Source organism: Stegodyphus dumicola, chromosome 10 (assembly GCF_044657685.1).
Source record: "Stegodyphus dumicola isolate Sdum_Otavi_A_Nest chromosome 10, ASM4465768v1".
In the NCBI taxonomy this organism is placed as follows: domain Eukaryota; kingdom Metazoa; phylum Arthropoda; class Arachnida; order Araneae; family Eresidae; genus Stegodyphus; species Stegodyphus dumicola.
Genome location: NC_140777.1, coordinates 173064837 through 173084948, shown reverse-complemented (window position 1 = coordinate 173084948; position 20112 = coordinate 173064837). Strand labels below are relative to the sequence as shown.

Sequence of the window (20112 nt, the reverse complement as noted above, 5' to 3'; positions counted from 1 at the left end):
CCCATTCGCCAAATCCTGTTGATGAAGAATCATCATTCACCATCTTTTAGTTTAAGGTAGCCAATGCAGAATCATTAGGTTATTTTGAAACAGAAGACATGAAAAATGAGCAACGGCTTCGCCGGGTCTCGAACCTGGACCTCTCGAGTACGCGCCGAGAGTGTTACTGTTATACCACGAAGGTATGTAGAAAGGAGAGAGAAAATACTTTATATGATGACTTCATAATATGAACATGGATCTTTGAGCTCCCATATGAATCGAGTGACGCCAAAGAGCTTATTGAACCAGAGCCACTTTTCTTAAAATCTATGACATTTTATCACTCTCCCTTACTGATAACATGAACATTCTATTAATGCATAATTCATATACTGTACACATTATATACTATATTCTTAAATAAACTGTGCTACAAGAAAGAAAATTTATTTACAAAATGTTTTTCAATCTTGCGTTTCGACAAGACGAATCTTCTGTCTTGCAATAGCTGTATCTATACTGTTTCCCATGATGAAAAATGCATCAAATATGTTACTCCATACTACTTACAATTATGGTAGATATCCAAAATATTACGTTATTATAGTAAATACATTTTTATGGCAATATTGCATTATTCAGGGAGATATTCAAAATTAAAAGTTTCGTAATAGTTTTATTCCAGTTCTTCTAAGAGTTAGAGATAAATAGTCCTGCACTTCGCGTTGATAATTTGCATTATTTTTCCCACATTTTCTAGAATTATAGAAGACGACTTCGTTTGCACGTTTTTAAAATTGTTGCTAATCTACACAGTATTTTTCAGTATTCTTTAAAAAATGTCTTGCATGCGAAATGTCTTGAAAATCAAAGATGAATTGCAATCATTCAGTTCTTCCAGGGCCTTCTGTAAAATGGACACAAGGAAAGCAGCTAAAAACTAGAGGAAGTCAACACAACTAAGGATAACATCAGAAGACTATTACATTTCTTCTGCAAGTAAATAAAAAATCTACACGATTTTTATCTCAGTGGACGTGTGTGAAGGAGATGTAAGCTCCACTATTTTGATCCGATTATAAAAGATTCGAGAGATGGAAGATAAGCGACAATAATCGAATGCAAATCCAGTTAGTCAAGCCTCGTAACCAATTACTTAACTAGAAGGGTAAGAAAATACCTCCATTATTTTTCCTTTTTTTCCAACTAGTTATGATTATTTCTGAATTTTAACTATTATTAATAATTAAACTAGAATATACTGTAATATACAGTTAAATAGAGTGTCTCAAAAGGTCGTTGCCAAACTTAACATGCTAGTCTGTCATATTATGACAAACAAGATTTAGATCGGAACTTGTGTCCGGAAATGGGAACGTCGATCGCTAGAGGGCAATGTTTGTAGGCTTATGGGAGAGTGGGAAGTGTGACTATTTTAGGTGAAGACGTTACAGGAGAAGGATAAATCGGTTTACTAACTCAGATCATTATGGACATCTTGTGTGACATTTTGTGAAAAGAGTGTTGCCAGATCTTATGGTTGACGTACCAGCAGCTAAACAGAGAAACATCTGGTTTCAGCATAATGGAGCGCTTGCACATTGGCAGCACTACTTGTGAATACCTCTATAGGACATATCCTGATTGTTGAATCGGCAAAGGTGGACCAGTCGCATGGCAACCACGATCCCCCGAACTGGCTTCCTTGAATTTTTACCTGGCGGGATACATGAAATCCATGATGTACAAGAAGACCGTAACATCGGACATGTATTTCGTCGCCAGGATCATGGATGCGGCAGCACATGTCCGTGACACAGCTGCCCATTCTGAAGGGGTCCGTGAATCCCTGCGTCGACGGTGTGAGGCATGCATTGTACTCAATGGACGGAATTTTCAACCTCTTCTGTGACTGAACTATGTTCTTTAATAAAGGTCTTCTTAACACATCTTTTGACATCCTTTCTTTCTTCCTTTCTACGCTTGCGAACATTTCCTTCTAGCGGTCGCAGTTCGCATTTTCGGACACAAATTCTTATGCAAATCTTGTTTGTCATGGTATGACAGATCAGCATGTTAAGTTTGGCAACAACCTTTTGAAATGCCTTGTATATTCAGAACATCCAACACAAAGCAGAGACTTCAACACTAGCCATTCCCATTTTTAACCATTTACTTTCACCACTCGTCTTAAAGTAGAAAGTCATTCAGTCCAATTAATAAAAAAAATTCTAGTTAAATAAACGAGTAATTATACGTCCTCTGTCAAACTGAATTTAGTATGACATCGTGTCCAAATATTGTATCGTTAGAAAACGTCCAGACTGATGCATCAATTCGTATTCATGCGTATGTAACAGATTTGGTAATTTAATCTTGATTTAATTACAGAAATGGTAAAGTAATTTCTTAAATGTTAGACAATGGTAAAAAATACTCGTTTGATTACAATTCTCGAGTTGTGTTATATTAAGTTGAGCTTATAAATAAAATGCTACAAAAATAATGATGCTGTTTATTGTAAATTACGAGTTAATAAATATTGAACAAAATGCTCTGAAAAAAAAATAAAGAAAAGACAAGTACCATAGTTTCCTAGTGAAGGAGAAACTTTATGGTATTAATACAATAAATTTACCCTTTATAGAAACAAGTTTCTGAGTTTTTTCACTAGTTGTGTTTTCCTTCCAAAAAAGTATCCAGTGAAACGTAATATTTGAGATTAAGAGGGCAGCAAGGAATATTGCAATCCACCACCTTGGGAAACGACTTTCTTATACTAAATAGTCAATGAAAAGGGAAGTGACGCTCCACCCAAGTGAAACATGGATGCGGTTGGATTCGTCCATATCTCCGATTTCGGGAATAAAAAGGTTCTAACATATCTAGATAAGAGCTACCGTTAACACTGACATAAATCACTCATATTTATTTTTAGGACATCCTGTGTTTTCAGTCTGCCAGAGACAGATCTACGTTTCTTACATTTACTCTATAATTTAGTCAAGGTTATATTTTAGTAATTAATTATTTATTCGAATGCTAAAAATTTGCCATTATTGTTGAGAATTTTTTTGTTGTTTTTTATGTGCGTGTGTACTAGACACATTACCTGGTCCTATCATCTTTTATTCTTTATACTTAGGTCTTGTATAGAATCGCTTAATGTAGAAAAATTCAGAAGAAATAAGACCCATATCTTCACAACTTTCAGGGCCTGAGTAACTCCTAGGCTTATAAGGCCCACACTCAGGGCCACAAATTTTAGGGCATTCCCAAATCTTCCTGTTATTCTTCATATCGTGTTTTTCCTTCATAAAAACGAAAGTGAGCTTTGGTCGCGCACTAAACGACTGATATGCTTTATGCTCTAATAACATTTATAAGTATTTTAAAGCAATTAATGACTGAAATTCTCACAGCTACGTGTAGAGTACATCCTTTGTCAGAAATGTTCCAAGACAAAGGTCGTAAAAATGGAAAATTGCATTTACCGTGTAATGATTCTATTTGCTATCAAAGTAGTTCTCTTGGCTATACACAACGTTTCTGGAGGTCTTGGAAGCAAACGGAGAAATCTTCAACTGCGATGCTTGCAAGCTCATTTCCCACAGCCCGTTGGATTTCTGCAACAGTCTTAATGAATCTTTCCTTTCAGTCACCTTTCCACTCATAAGAACAAGAAAAATCACAATAACCTTTGATAGAAATGTGGTATCACGGTCTAGCTCTATCCAATAGTTTAGTAGTTGTAATTCTTCGTCTTTCCTCTTTCTGTTCATCTGTGAGAGACGATTCTTGCATAAAGTTTCCGGTACCCTAAAACTTCACGTAAAATCTGATGACACAATCATCACGATTCAAACTGAGTTCTTCTTATACAATACACACAGTTACGCGACGGTCTTCTTGCAATAACTGCCTTACACGCGCCACGTTCGCATCGGTATGTGCAATAGACGGGCGACCAGCTCTGGGATCGTCTTGCAATGAATCTCTGCTTTTCCGAAACTTTTTGTGCCACTCGAAAACACGACTTCTTGAAAGTGCTTTGCCAGCATATTCTTGTTTAATCATGTTCTACGTTTCACTAGGGGGTTTTCTGAGCTTGATGCAGAACTTAATGTTCGCTCTTTGCTCACAATCAGCATCCATTATGTCAACTCAACGATTGCGACAACAATCCGAACAGTGTGTTGCTAAGCACAGCTCTACCACCTACTAAGTTTGAGTATAAACATGGTCAAGGTCATGTCAAGTAAAAATACATATCAGGTAATACAAAAACAACATTTGTTCCTTTTTAGTACTGCGAACTGAGAAATAAAAAAAAATTGTTCTGGAACCTTTCTGACAAAGGATGTATATCAAGATTCTTTGTGAAGAGTTGGATTTAAATCATGACAGTGTAAAAACGGTTCCAAGTAAAAATAATGTAATAAATAGAATTATTTATACTGCGATTCTAGTAAGCAGAATTTCTTGGAGTTTTAAAGACCAAAAACACAATTTTCGACGCACCAAGTATTTTTTCTTACGACTGCAAAATCTTCCCATTTCTAATAGTATCTTTTTTACTTCCTGTCATATCACATATCGTTAAATACGTAAATTTCTATGCCTGTCAGTTCATGAAACTTTTGAAGTTTTTAAAATATTTATGAATGCAGTATTTAGAATTTTTTTGCCTACCATATTAAAAAAAACAACATTTTTAAAATTTATTTATGGGCTGTAGATTTCCTTAACCCGAAGAAAAGAGCAGCAAACATTCTGGATAGAAACGAAATTAAAAGCAAAATGAGAAAGGGAAAACTAAGACATCAAAATATGTAAAATTCTCAATTATTGTCGAAAGAAACTCAGTGATTTAGAAGTTTTTTAGTTTTTAGTTAATCCGAAAGACGCGATGTTTTTGCTAGAAATAGCAAATCATGTTTTCGTATATCTGTTAAACGCGTTTATGATTTTGCTAGTAGGTAGCGTGTAAAAAACTGATGCGTAGGAAAGCTTCTATTGGTAAGGGGGGAGGAAACATTTAAAGCTTTAATAAAAATGCGGTAGAACTTCAGTTAGTAGTAGTTTAACTTATCTGGACTTCAGAAATCTACACATTTTTTTTCAGCCAAGTAAAATTGAATACGTTAATTTATTTAAGAAGCACTTTCTCTACTGAAGTGTGCGAAGTAAAGTAAGTATTGCCATAGCAAACAATTTTGGGTATCATATTTCAACAAAAACAATTTTGATCTCCCAATCCATTTAAACAATTTTTTTTTTCCGTGACATCTGTACGTACGAATAGAACAAAAGATTCTTTTTTCCAAAACGGATTGAAAATGGATTTAAAATCAATTCAGAAAAAAAAAAAAAAAAAAAAAATTCGTGACGTATGTACGTACGCATGAATGCATTTCACCTGACTCAAAATGAATAGCCGTAGAACGCTGAAAATTTTGTATATGGGATTGCTGTAACATGTAGTTGTGCTCCTCCCTTTTGGTAGCAATCGGTAGTATCAGACATATATATATATATATATATATATATATATAATAATTTATTTCCTAAACATTTGGCTTTAACTTATAACTCGAGTAAAGACGAAACACTTTCATATTTACGTATTTTTATCAATTATTGATCATTGAACGGGAGTTGGTTTGTTCCCCTTGAAAAGTCAACTAATTTCCGATCAATGACAATAATTACATGTTTTAATTTTTACTTTTACAATTGTAATATTATTCTTCGTGATGATTTAACTCCAGTCCCCGTTAAAACATTATTAACATTTTGCTTTCAAATTACTTCAAAACATCTTTCAAAATATAACTTACCAGTATGGATGCACACTTTTAAAATAAGTCTACTTTAATTAAACTTAGGAGATAATATAATCAATTAATCAATACTGTTTAGGAAATAAATTATTATTAACTAACTTTGCAGCAATTGCGCAAGTAATAATAACTTGTATTCGCACTAAATGGATTTAAGTTCATACAACATTTTATATATATATATATATATATATATATACTGAATTGATTGAATAAGAAATATATCTCTAATTGAAGTGCAGCAAAAAAATGTTCATAATTTAATAGGCCGCACAAGAAAGTCAAATGTGCTGTCCAAACCAGATTTTTTTCCCTACTGGTTCATGCGTCCTACGTTCGTTAAATTTGCTAATATGCACACTGTACAAATTCTTACAATTTTCAGTTCTTGAACACCATTTTATTCAAGACGAATTTCTATCTTCAAAATAAAGAATTTTTTTTCATCGCATACAGCTAATAATAACGGCAATTTTGTATTAAACATTTTCTACGTATATTTAGGCCAAGACGATTGAGATAAACGGAAATTCATAATCAGGTTTCTATATACCTTATTCGTGTATCTGAGAATATTATTTAATATTTCAGGAATATTTTCTCGTGTCGATCTCTTTTTAGATATATTTCTGGAAAAGGAAAAAGAAATCCTCGCTGAGAAAATTTTTGAGTTTTGTAAGTCACTTGATTTCCATACATTCGCCTCAGTGAATGCAAAACGACATAGACATTTAAAATATATGACAGCATGGGAACAATGATGACTGTCAAAATTAGAATGTCTCTTTCTGATGTCTCTTAATCTGATGCCGATCTTTCACTACAATAAGCGGGATAGACGGCTGGATAAAATCTTAAATTTAGTTAATGACGTCATTTGAACAATAAGACCACTCCTGTCACCCTAGCTGCTTCTGATATAAACTTTCAAATAATTTGATACAAAGTCGAAACGAAAATACGCAGAAAGCCGCAGTTTAATATTACCACCGAATTTTATTGTATTGTTTAAAAGCTGAGGAATCTTAATCACAGTTTTTATATTTAAAATCTAATTCAAATATTACAAATGAAAAAGAAAACTTTTAAAAATTGGATGTTAGGAAATTTAAAAAGGGAGTATTATAGCGTTCCCCCGTAGTTTTTAGTGTAAATGGTTAGCACTTCCAGATGGGAATAACGAAGGCATATTAAGTTGATTTTTACGTTTTCTGGTCTTTAATGTCTAATTGCCTATATAAATTAACCATGTAAATGTAATAAATTTTATAGATGCAATCAGAGTTTTTATGATAACCCAACCTGCATGATGTCTCTGCGTGTCATAAACAAACAGTATTCGCAGTTATTACAACAGGTATGTCCTTCTTAAATCGGACTTCCCAGCTGCCGAGCGCTTGAGTCGTTGAACACTGGTAGTTCGGTCCGGGGTTTGAATCTTAGCCAAAGGGCTGGCTGTATGAGCGTTTTCGCGGCTTTCCCCATATGTGACGCGTATACGAGCAAGCGTGACGGCACCTTGGGCAAGAGGCAGTTGGGAAGTCCCTGTGGAAATCGATCTCACGCAAGGCAGTTTAGGCAGCCTGTAGCAAGGCGGTTTTCAACTCCGGGATGGATTTCGAAGGGCAATGGCGAGATGAAATTGCCCTCCCAAGACCTTCCCAGACCTGTACAGGGTTAAAGTCATAAAATTTGGCCGGCCAATCCATGCGGCGAATATCCTCGCTTTACAGTTAATCGTCGAGCAGTTGAGCCCTACGTGCATGAGCAGTCTCGTTCATTATCAGGAACCTAGGACGAACTACGCCTCAAAAAGTCGATGATAGTGTTTTAGGATATCCTTTGTATACCTCATACCAGTGAGAGAGCCTTTCTTAAATACAAGTAGATATGTACGTCTATCCAATATAATGCCTGCTCAAACTATGGCATCTCCACAATCGTAATGATCCTTTTCCCTGACGAGGTCGGGTTAGCATTCTGTTCCAGGCTCTCTCCAGATACAAGTATGCCAAAATTCAGAGGTCCAGGTTGAATCTCCATTCATCAGTAAAACGCACGGTGCTCCGTGGAAGTCTGGTCCAAGGCCCATGTTTTCTGCACCATGTTAAACACGCTCTCGTGTGTCCTGCACCAAGCGGATGCAAACAGCGGATCTTCTGGCATACAGCCCTGTTTTATTAAGGCTTCGGGCAGCTGTATATCGTTAAATTCAAGTTGCAGTGTCAGTACACAGCTCACGTGAGAGCTGTGAAACTCTAGCAGTCCTGTGTAGCCGCGTTGAAAGTGCCAAGTAATGATCTCATTCTTCGTTATGGCTCTTAGTCGACCTTGCAGGTCATCTGGATCAATATCGAGAACTGTGCAATGCACAGGTCTTCTCAATATGGATCCAGTTTCCTGAAACTGTTTCAACGAATAGCAGACGACGCTGGGTGTTACATTGAACTCTGTAACTATCTGCGTTTGTGATTGGCTTGCCTCCAGTCTACCGATATTCCTTCAGCTCATTCCGTCATCCATACGCTCGTGGTCACTAATTTTATCTGATACCTTATAAAATTTACCCAACTCTTACGAGAAAAACGGCGAATGTCGTGAAGGAATATGAGCACATAAATCGCCGAAACCGCTTCTCTCGCTCAAACCTTCTCCACAATCACAGCTCCGCAAACACGCGCGTGTACGCTTATGTATTCGACTCTGAATATTTTCATAATTTTTCGGCCGTATAATTAGTACCTATCGTACAATACTTATCTAAAAATAAACATAATTTGCGAATTCTCTTAATTTTGCACACGTGTGAAGTTATTAACTATAAGTGATGACTTAGTGTAACTAGTAAATATGAAGTAAGTCATTAGCTATAAGTATATTAAATTAAAGCTGCTCCTAATACTGTACGGCATATTAATTGAGAGCTACACTGCCCTCCAAAAGTCCATTGAGACGTCTAGCAAGACGTCTCAATGTCTCTCGTAATGTGGTCCACCGAGTATGGAATCAGTTTGAACCCGAGGATTCTGTTTTCTATTCAGGCAGACCAAGAGTTACAACACCTGCGGGAGATCGTTATTTCGCTCTTTCGGCCCGAAGGAGGAGCAACATTTCTGTGCCACAGCTCATGGCAGATCATTTAGTGGCAACAGGAACAAGAATTTCAGCTACTACAGTGTGAAGACTCCTATACAATACAACAGTTGTTGACGACGAAGTCCTCTTGACCCGAGGACACAGAGGTGCCCGTTTATATTGTGCAAGAGAACACATCTCCTGCACCAGTCAACAATAAGCGTATGTTCTATTCACAGACAAGTCCATGTTCACACGGGAGAATGATTCAGGTCGTCAGCTAATCTGGAGAGAACAACGCACCAGATACAACTAATCCCATATTGTGAAGAGTACAGTTACAGAGGTGATGGAATAAGAGTTTGGGTTGGGATCTCTCTTCGTGATCACACTGACCTACATGTATTCCATGGAAGAACTTTGATCGGTGTGAGATGTCGAGACGAGATCCTTGATCAACCACTATCATATATATATACTACTGCTATTGGACCACTGCTATTGGTCCTGGATTTCTGATGGGAGACAATGCGCTACCGCACCGAGCTCAGGTAGTAGAAGAATATCTTGAGGATCAGTGCATTGAATGGCCATCTCAATCTCCTGACCCAAATCCGATAGAGCATCTTTGGGACTACCTTGGGAAACAGGTTGCTATTTTAAGTCCTCCTTCAAGATCGTTAGATGAGCTTGAATAGAGATTACGCCCTATCTGATGGATGCTTCCCATTTCACTGGGCATAGCAACTTAATTGATAGCATGGAACGTCACTGCTGCCAATGAATTGCAGCTAGGGGTAGAACACATTCTGTATTAGAACCCATTTTTGTCATGTTAACATTGCATTTTTCTTCAAAAAACTGTGATGTACTGTTTCTTAAAGACTGGATTTCTCTGCAAAGAGTGAAATTTTTTGTTTTAATTCATGTATATGTTGAATTTTAGAAACATTCTATGTCGCATTCATTAAAGAACTGTTTAGTGAGCATATCCTATAAATTTCTTGTTTCTGTGTAGATGTATTCTCAAATTAGACACAAAATACATGCTTAAAACATCCACAGAACTCCGAGATAAAACATCCACAGAACTCCAGTCCCATCTTTAACAGCTATCCTTCACTGTCTGTCCTCTTCAACATCTTTAAAACGTTATTTATCCTTATATCTTGCCCCAGTTACCGGTTTTCTAAATTTGGTTTTTCAATTTTTTCTTACTTTTACCATTTTCTTAACGATGTCTTGCTGTGACCACGAGCTTGAAAGTCGTTGGGTTACGTAAGCATATTTACCTTATTTTCTGATTGTGTATGTGTATTTAAATTATATAAATACATTTGACTTTCAAACGCTAATTTGTAAGAATTTATCCTAAATTCCAGGTATATTCCTCACAAAATAATGCAATTTCAATTTTGTTTTAGCAAACATTTTATGAAGTTATAAGGTATTTCTCTCACTATCCTATCTTGCCTTCGTGGTGTAGTGGTTCTGCACGCTGGGCCGGTATTCCAGAGGTCCGTGGTTCGATCCCCGGCGAAGACGATTGCTCATTTTTCATCTCTCCGGCCTCGAAATAACCTGATGTCTCTGTAGTGGCGCCCGAATTAAAAGGGTTGGGGATGATAACACTCCACACCCAGGATTTGGCGATTGGGTCCCCTATATATATATATATATATATAAAAAAAAAAAAAAAAAAGTCGCCCTTTAAAAGGGGGAGTATAGAAGGTATTTCTCCCGCCCCGCCTTTCTAGCGTGCCTTCGTGGTGTAGTGGTTCTGCAGACTGTGCCGGTAATCCAGAGGTGCGTGGTTCGATTCCCGGCGAAGACGATTTCTCATGTTTCATCTCTCCGGCATCGAAATAACCTGATGTCTCTTTCAACAAAGTGGCTCAAATACATTTGTTAAATATGGAAAAGAACAAAGTATTTTATCTGCAGTCTTTATGTGTCTTTGATTTGACAATTCTTTCGGATTTTTGAAATATTACACTAGATCTCATTAAAATATCTATTTGATTCAAAACGTGTATGAATTTACAAAAATTTCTCTTTTTATTAATCCGAATTTTAGATAATAATCCTTATCAGCATACTATTCTTTCACGTCTTTTTATTAATTTGCCTTGAAGAAAACTTTACCGCACGTGCCGAAAGTAGCTGTATTAGCATTTAACATACATCCCATTTAAGTAAACTTCCGCCTCTTATGTCATATTCGTGAATTCATCATGTGCATGCGAATTTTACGCTTGTCATTGTTTACTCGTTTACAAAGAAGCCGCAGAGAAATGCATACGTGTCGGCTTAGTTACTCATTGCAACAGTTTCCATAATAATAAGCTTTCTGTTCTTCTCTGCACCCCAAAATATCAAGCCCAAAGTCCAACTTATCGAATTTTTCTACAGTAGAGAAGAATAATACCGTAGTGATTGATAATCAGTCATGGTTAAGGTAACAACTTTTATCCAACAGCGGGCACTTTCCCATTCAGCATTGACCACTTCTAAAGCCAGACCTGATGCCCATTTATTGTGGAGGTGCCTAATAGCCATTATACCGTCTGGACGGCTACAGGAATTTTATGTCCCTGATTATTTTTCGCAAATTTTAGGTGATTTTTTAAGATTTCGCGAATTTCGGATTCTCCTTTATTATTTTTAGTAACTATTATAACTGTCATTTCATTTCTGCATGAAAATATGTTTCCATATTTTAACAAAATTTCACTGTTTAGTTATCAAATTCCGAAGTCCAAACTAGAGGAATGAAATTTTATATTACCTTAAATTTTGCTGGATTTCTGGAACAGCAGAAAAATGTAGGTTTTCAAAGTTAAATAAAGTTGCCTGTCATTGCGTGTCACTTTTGACAAAAATTTTGATGCAGAATGAATCATTTCTAGAAATTTGTTCAGAAAAAGAAAGAAAGAAAGAAAAGAAAAGAAAAAAAGAAAATGTCAGTTGATATATTTAGTTAAAATTAAAATATTTAAAGTACTTTAAAATTTTAATAAAATAATTTTTAGAAAAGTTTTTATTTTAATTAATGATTAAAATATAGCCTGCTTCAACTTGACTTCAAAATAAAAATTAGAAGCATTTTAAAAAGGTAAAAAAGAATTCTCGAGTAAAAAAAAACTAGAAAAACTATTGGGTAAAAAAAAAATACGTGTTAAAATCATTAGTTAAATTTTTGGGTAAGAAGCCTGAACAACTATTGTGTAAATCGAACGCAATGAGCTAAAAAATAGATATGTATATGTATATTAGAAAATACGATAGCTGCTTTAAAATAATTGGCGACCTTAAAATTTACATTCATATTTGGTGTTTTCCCCCTAAATTCATCTGTTCTCCCAAATACGAGAATCTTCTATGTTATGTAACAACGTCAAATTAACCAATCACAGACTAGCTCTACTTTTATACCTCAGATTTAGTACAAGTACCGTAGCCAAGTAATTGCATCATTCTTCCCTTCCCTAACTGCTGCTCTGTCATCCTCGGGCCGCTTTGCTTCTCAAATGCTTATGTTTTAGGATTAAAAAACCAATGTACATAGAAATGTTACAAGGTATTTCTCCCGCCTTCCTAGCATGCCTTCGTGGTGGGGTGGTCTGCACGCTGGGCACGTATTCCAGAGATCCACGTTTCGATTCCCGGGTGAAGGCGTTGCTAATTTTTCATCTTTCCTGCTTCCAAATTACCTAATATCTCTTCAGTGGCGTCCGAACTAAATTCCGAAGTCCCTAAAAACCCAGTCGCCCTTTAAAAGGGGAAGTATATAAGGTATTTCTCCCGCCTTCTTAGCACGCCTTTGTGGTGTAATGGTCAGCACGCTTGGCGCGTATTTGAGAAGTCGGTGGTTCGAGTCCTGGCGAGGGCTTTGCTCCTTTTTGATGTCTCTTGCTTCAAAAAAAAAATTTAATGACTCCACAGTAACGCCCGAAATAAAAGGGTGGTGGATGATGTTTCTCCACATCTGGCTTTTTGCGATTGAGTCCCCTAAAAACCCCAGTCTCCCTTTAAAAGGGGGAGTATATAAGGTATTTCTCCCACCTTCCTAGCATGCCTTCGTGGTTTGGTGGTCTGCACGCTAGGCACGTATTCCAGAGGTCCGCGGTTCGATTCCCGGCGAAGGCGTTGCTAGTTTTTCATCTTTCCTGCTTCCAAAAATACCTAATGTCCCTACAGTGTATCATATTTAATTGTGATTGAATAAAGTGTCTGACAAATTAATTGGATATGTTTGAGTATAAAGACTGGGGATTTAACGAAATCCAAGTCGTTATATTCATTTGTATGCCTTAACCACAGCCATGACGGATATTGAAAGCTATTAAGAGTTCCAGGCTTCGACTGCGCATTCAAAATCATTATATATACATATATATATAAAGATAATAAAAAGATCATGAAAGAATTGCCATTCGGTAAAACAAGAGCAATAATGTACTAAACAAATATTAAAAACCAATTTGCTAAATAAATATTAATTAAATTTCGAACCAAAGATAAAAAGGAACTTCTAAAAATTATTCAAATCAAAAACAGGTAGTATTGGAAAGCAAAAGCTAGAAATATTTGAAGTTAGAATTATGAGGAAACGTATTTATCAGACTAAATTAATAAAAAATAAATTACGTAAGAATTTGAAATAATAATTAGTGAAGAAACGGTTCCAAGTTTTTAATATTCTTCAATATAAATGAAGAAGAAAAACTGATTAATTTGTAGCAGTGCACAGATAAACAGAATGATAAGAGGATAGCTATATAGATAACACTCTTACTTTTACGCCACAGTCTGCTAGATATACGAGTACATCCATATGCAACACCACAACCTTTCCCCATTTGGAGATTTAGTTGTGATGTAAATATAATCTTTTTCGGTTAGTTCACTCACAATAAAACTAACACTTCAAATGATTATTCAAAGCATGTATTCGATTCACTCCCTTATAGGAAGTGTAATCTTAATCGTTATCGGAATTTTAAATTAGAGTTTTGTTTGCTCACAATGGAGAGAAGAAAAAAGGCTATGAGTTCTGAGTTTAATTATTATTTCAGTTTTATTCTGATCTTAACTTTCGTCTGCTGGATTGATGCGTTTATTGTCAATTGAAGTAAAATTGGAGATTCATTTATAGAACTACAACTTAAAAGAGTATCAACTCGTCTTTTATTAGTGGAAGAATACGATTAGGAATCTATTTATTTACATCTCATAGTTTTTAAATTTAAAAATACTGTGCTAGAAAATTTTAATTTTCAGTTATCTACTAAGCACAATCAGTATCAGAATTTTTTTGCTAAGACCGGTATTAGACATGTTGGTTTCAATCTTCTTTTCCATACTCTTCTTTTCCATACGAAATCGCCAGAAAATATTTTATCTTATTGACAGAATATTATATTAGATTTAGCATCTAAATTAGCTCTAATTACCTTAATTAATTCCTTAATTCCTGTTCTTAGAATTCTAACTAGAGTTGCTTTTTACACCATTATGTTACTTTCGTATTTACTTTAATTGAAAATTCGTGTTTTTACTCCCTAATAAGGTCCGTGTTTCGATTCCCGTCCAGGCATTGCTCATTTTTCACGTCTCCTGCTTCGAAATTCTAACGTCTCTACAGTAGCGCCCGAACTAAAAGGGTGGTGGATGATGATTCTCCACTGCCAGGATTTGGCGATTGGGTTCCCTAATCCCTAGTCGTACTTTAAAAGGAGGAGTATATAAGGTATTTTATCCCTCCTTCCAGCATGCCTTCATGGTGTAACGGTGGCACACTCGGCACGTATTCGAGAAGACCAGGTTTGAGTCCGTCGAAGGTATTGCTCATTTTTCAAGTCTGATTCAAAATAACCAAATGACTCTACAATCAGGCACCACGGAAATGTTTATCATCCCGGTAAACAAGTTTTTATGTATTCTTGACATTCACTTCTGCAACCATTTCATTGAGAAATGCAGTTACATTTACTACAGGGTTTTGCAGTCAGTGAGGCTCTTTCTACCTAAAACTGATCTTGCTGCAGAGGTCGGCCTGATGACATCATATTCGCATAGCATTTGCTTTGAGTTTTTTGAAAAGAGGTTTAGAAATACCCAACACTGTAGTTCCAATTTTGACTTCAGCAATTATGATCTTCTTAAAGAGTTTTTGGGTGGAATGAAATTTGCTGACAACAAAACAATCCAACAAAGTATAACTGTTTTTATTTTTTTTCCCAGTAGACTGGAAGGAAAAATGCATGACGAAAGTATGTAAAAAATTGTCTTCCAGTAAAATCGGTGCTATTGGATGCTGAAATGGAACAAAAACTCAATTCAAGCACAATCAAAATTAAAGTATGGAAAGAATCTCTCTTTTTTTTTTTTTTTTTTTTTTTAAATTTCCAAACAACTATTACTTTTGGGGCATTTTACATTAATTCATAGTAAATGTCCCTTTTTACACACTTTTAGGCTTCTCAAGATTTCATAAGAATCAGGCTGCGCATTTTCGATGCCCTAGGCGATTACTATAGTTGAAATTATGTATAAATTAATCATATTAATAATTCAATGCGAAATATGTTTTTTTAGTTGTCGCACGCAAGAAGAAATCCTTTGATAATCGGTGCCATCGGCGGCTGCCTGTATCGCCCATGCCTGTAGCGGGGCCTGGTGGGAACGTTCTACTTTCAGAAAACATAAGGAACTTGGTGCATGTATGTACATAATTTATAAGATAACTTTTATCTCCTTTCTAATGCGCAAACCTTTGAGTAATCATTCTTACTTTATTGCATTATTCCACATGCTTTGTCTTAAAATTTGGTATACATATGTATACATGTAAGTTTAATGCGAACTAATTACGCTGTGATATTAGGAAACTGACGATCTAGAATCTAATAAAGACGGAATTTATATTTTTGCGAGGAAAAGAAAACACAAAAAGGAGTTAAAAAGAAAGAAAGAAGAAACTCCTAAAAGAGGCCACTCGTTTGATGTCCAAGAAAGTTGAGCGCCAAATTTGATCCGTCCAGATCTCATCATTATGAAGCCTCGAGAGCTTCCGGCCTTAGGGGGGTTTTGTGTTCCCACAAAAGGATCAGAGTCGTAAAATTTTTCCGGGTACCTCCGAAAGTTTTTATGGGAGCATATTTAGCAGCGTTCCTCTCTCTTTCTCTTTCGCCTTACCTCAGCCCCCCATCTCATTTTTAAGCGTGTTTATTATTACATTCGGTGCCGTGTCGTGTAACAGCTGCGACTTTAATACTTTCGGGACCGGAGGATGCGTACTGAGAGTAGAGAAACAAAAAAATTCTTTCAGAAAAGTTAATAAAAAAAGTTTAATGAAAAGGATCTGAATTGATGCTTTGTTTTAGCGGCGGTGTAGCGCGTAGAAGGTTCTATTTATTTATTTGGTATTTTTTTATTTCCGTGTAATGAGTTAACCGCCCTTTTTAAAAGAAAAGTAATAAATTTTGCGAGTGGAAAAAGGTTTTGCAGAAGGTACAGAAAATTTGAGGCAACTTACTTTTTCTGATCAAAATATAAATTCTTGCTTTGTATGACTTGAACATTAATTGAGTAGGCACCCAATACATCTAAAAAAATTCCCAGTATAACGTAATAGATTGCGGGCTCTATTATAACTTTATTATAGAGGCACCTAATAGGTGGGCCACCTTTGCCTCCTATGAGGGGACTGACAAATACAGCCATGCCTTCTCCGGAATACGAACCCGGACCCTTTCGCATCGCAGTCGGCTCGCCTAACCACTATACCGTCTGGACGGCGCAGGAATGAAAATTGGTAATAAGTTTTTAGTTTCATTCCTGGAGGTAGGATGAATTCTCCGCACAGATATTTTCTGAATTGTAACTATAGTTTAGGTTATTGGAATAAGCATAGCACACAAGAGCTATCTGATTTGGGGGATGCTTTCATTGAGAACTTCGTAAGGAACATGAATACTTTGACTCGTATTCATGTTCCACATGGAGGAACATTATTGTAATTATAGAATAGAAATTAACTCTGTAAGCTAAGAATTAATACAAACCAGCTTCTTTGAGAAATTTTCCGAATTTTCCTTCCTTTTCTCCCACTTTTACAACTGAAAAATACAAATTTCAGAAAATCTGATACAATGTTAGTTTTGTGCTTTTGATAAAAATGAGTATTTTGATCATTCCTCAAACCAGAATTTTATAATGACATCCAGATTAATATATGCATTAATACGTCTATGAAGCACTTTACGTTATCCCATGAAAAATAATATATATATAGCAAAAAATAAAATAATAATAATCGATGGACTGAGCTGATGTGAACGAGCGTAGCCGTTCGTTAATAGGAGCCCAGGACCAACTCTGCCCCTGAAAAGTCGAACATAGAACTTAAAGATCTCCGCCGTATACCTCACAGCAGTCAAGAAGCCTCTGTCAAACACATATAAGGGTGTGCAGCCGTACCTTTCTTGAAAACAGACATAAATTTCAGACTCTCTTCATTTTGCACATGAGTGTAAATAACAGTGGATTTCTGAATATAATATATTAGGCTCTTATTATATAGGTGTCCTTTATGTAATTTGAAACTTGGAATCTCTTGGAATATCGGGGATTTTTAAAACTTTAAAGGAAGTTTCCGCTGAAGGGAAGGATAAGTTTTCGGATTGGTTTATTTTATTATGGTAAAGCACCCAAGGGCTCTCTGCCTAAGGGACGGATACCTTTGTAGAGGGCATTTAGGGGCAATGTATACAGGCTACACATGAAAAAAAAACCGCGAAAAAGCCCATACTGTCAGCCAGTAAGCAGGACTTCGAAAGTCGGACGGAACTTCTAGTGCTCAGCCCCTGGTGGGCTGTAGGCTTTTCGAGAAAAGAAGAAAGGTAAAATATACTAACCCTTCTCTAGAATCAAAGGTTAGCTAAATTTTTGTTGTAAAAGTTTTATCGCGTAGTGTTCAGTGCTTAATCCCATTTCAGTCTTGGAATAGACGACCATCTGGTCCGTGTGTTTGAGTGGCCAGAGAAAGAGATTGCAGTCAGCCTTTGTCTTACAGAGGCATACAGCCATTACGCTTGGTGCTATGGTTGGATTGCTATATTTTACGACAGCTGATCGACCTCTAACCAGAGTACAGTTTCAACAGCTCAGTGATATTTTGTAACGTTTGTGTTACCTTTCATGGCATCCCACCCTGTAACCATTTTCCAACAAGATAATGCTAGAGCCCATATAAATCGCATATCTCTGGACTGCCTTCGAGCCGTCAATACTCTTCCTTGCCCAGCAAGGCCAACAGATGTTTCGTCAGTCGAACATGTTTGGGATATGGTTGGCTGCGAAATCCTGACACTCCAAAATGTCTTCAGATCTATAGCGATAATTTCGTAATACCTGGCAGAATGTATCGCAAGATGAGATTAGGAATCTTTATTACTCCTTACTTCAGTGTTTACTAGCACGCATCGCCGCCAGGTGGGTTTAACCAATTAATGATTTGAGCATTCAATGTGCAATTGTTAGTCTCTGATGGGTCCTTTAATGGGAACTTATTAATATTTTCATTATCTGTCTATAAGCTTTAAGCATATTTAACTTCAATAGAAACAGTCACTTTCTTCATGGTGCTTCTTTCTCTTTTTTTAAATTTTTTTTTAAATATTTTTTTAAGGGAGTAAGTATTATGTAAATTGCTACAGAAGTTCTTTAAATTTTTTTTGATAATTTGCAAATTTAATTTCCTTTTCCCCTTCCATTTTTCACTCTAGGTTTTCACTCTAGGTTTTTCAAACTCATAGATTATTTTTTGAAATCTTCACAATGGAATTTTCTTGATGTACATTTTTTAATTATTGGTGATAAATTTTTCTTTAAACTATTAGACTATAATCAGAAGATTTTCAGATTAATGTTACTTTTCTTCTTATGTAATGAAATTAAAAAGGCATGAATAAAATTTTCTTTATCCGTTTATCCATCAAGAAACTGATTTGGCCAAGTCTTTAACTGACAGCGGCCGAGCAGGATTTAACAGAGGGAGGAAAATATATTTATTAATGTTTCAATGTAAAAAATGCAATACAGATTAATATTAAAAAACGTTTATTCTGTTACGTTAAAATAAAATTTTCTAGCTACTACGCGGCAGCTCAATTTGTTATTTATGTATGCTTTGGTTATGTAATAGAATCCGGTAAAATTTCAAAAATACCTGTGCAAGTATATGCTCTCTTATATCATAAATATTTTTTTAATTCTATTTTTACAGCCCTCTTGACTCTATGAGCGTGACTCTTTAACTTAATGAAAGAGTCTCTCTTAATGAAAAAAAAAAAAAAACTGATTAAATTTTTGAGAAGTTTACATTTTGTAAATAAAATATTACTGATACAAAATCAGCAGTCCTATATACAAAATTTCAACGTTCTGAGGCTACTCGTTTTTGAGTTATGCGAGATACGTACGTACATACGTTCGTAGAGACGCCACGAAAAATTCTCTTCAGAATTCATTTTAAATCAGTTTTATAATTTTTTTTTGGAGGAAAAGAGTCTTTTATTCTGTCCTTACGTACAAATTCGAGAGTGGTCAAAATGGATATTTTCGTTGAAATATGGTACCTGGAATTTTTCGTGATTACAATACTTCCTTTATTTCGTACAAGGAAGTAAGAAGGGGGGAATTACATATTGAAACGTAAGAGTTCTTTGGCTTGAAGCTTTGACACATTCTTTTTCCTTCATATTTTGATATTACAGGTTTGTAGTTTTACATAATTTTTTTTCATTCTCTTTAGAACAGAATACCAACTATTTTGAGAAAATGTCTGATTTTAAACTTTTAATTTATGTAATAATCGTTCACGTATTTGAAACATATCTCAATTAGGATACTTGCTGGTATTTTCCTCAAATGAATTTTCATTGAAGAATACATAGAGAATGTTTAGTCTACCGGCCGCTTTTAACTGACCATCAATTAACTCATTACAACAAAAACACTTGATCCTCCGCGCGTTACGGGTTTAGTCCTTAAAATTTCAAAGTTCTTAAAAATGTCACGAATATGTGGTATTTTCTTCGTTATAATTTTAAAATGACTCACTCACTTTGTATCCCTCCCAACACACATTCAACCCGAAATCGAATACATTAAAATTAAATAATGAATACGAAAGCCATACGGAATT

At 35.6% G+C, this 20112-nt stretch overlaps 1 protein-coding gene across 2 annotated transcripts in view; it reads left to right on the top strand.

The window, feature by feature from the left end:
- Positions 1 to 873: 873 nt before the first annotated feature.
- LOC118193995 (POU domain, class 3, transcription factor 4-like) overlaps positions 874 to 20112 on the top strand; it is a 157268-nt gene continuing 138029 nt past the window's right edge. For both annotated transcript variants that reach the window (XR_004759030.2, XM_035365167.2), the window contains exon 1: positions 874 to 1150. The gene's annotated coding sequence lies outside the window, so the exon portion shown is untranslated. The remainder of the gene's footprint in view (positions 1151 to 20112) is intronic.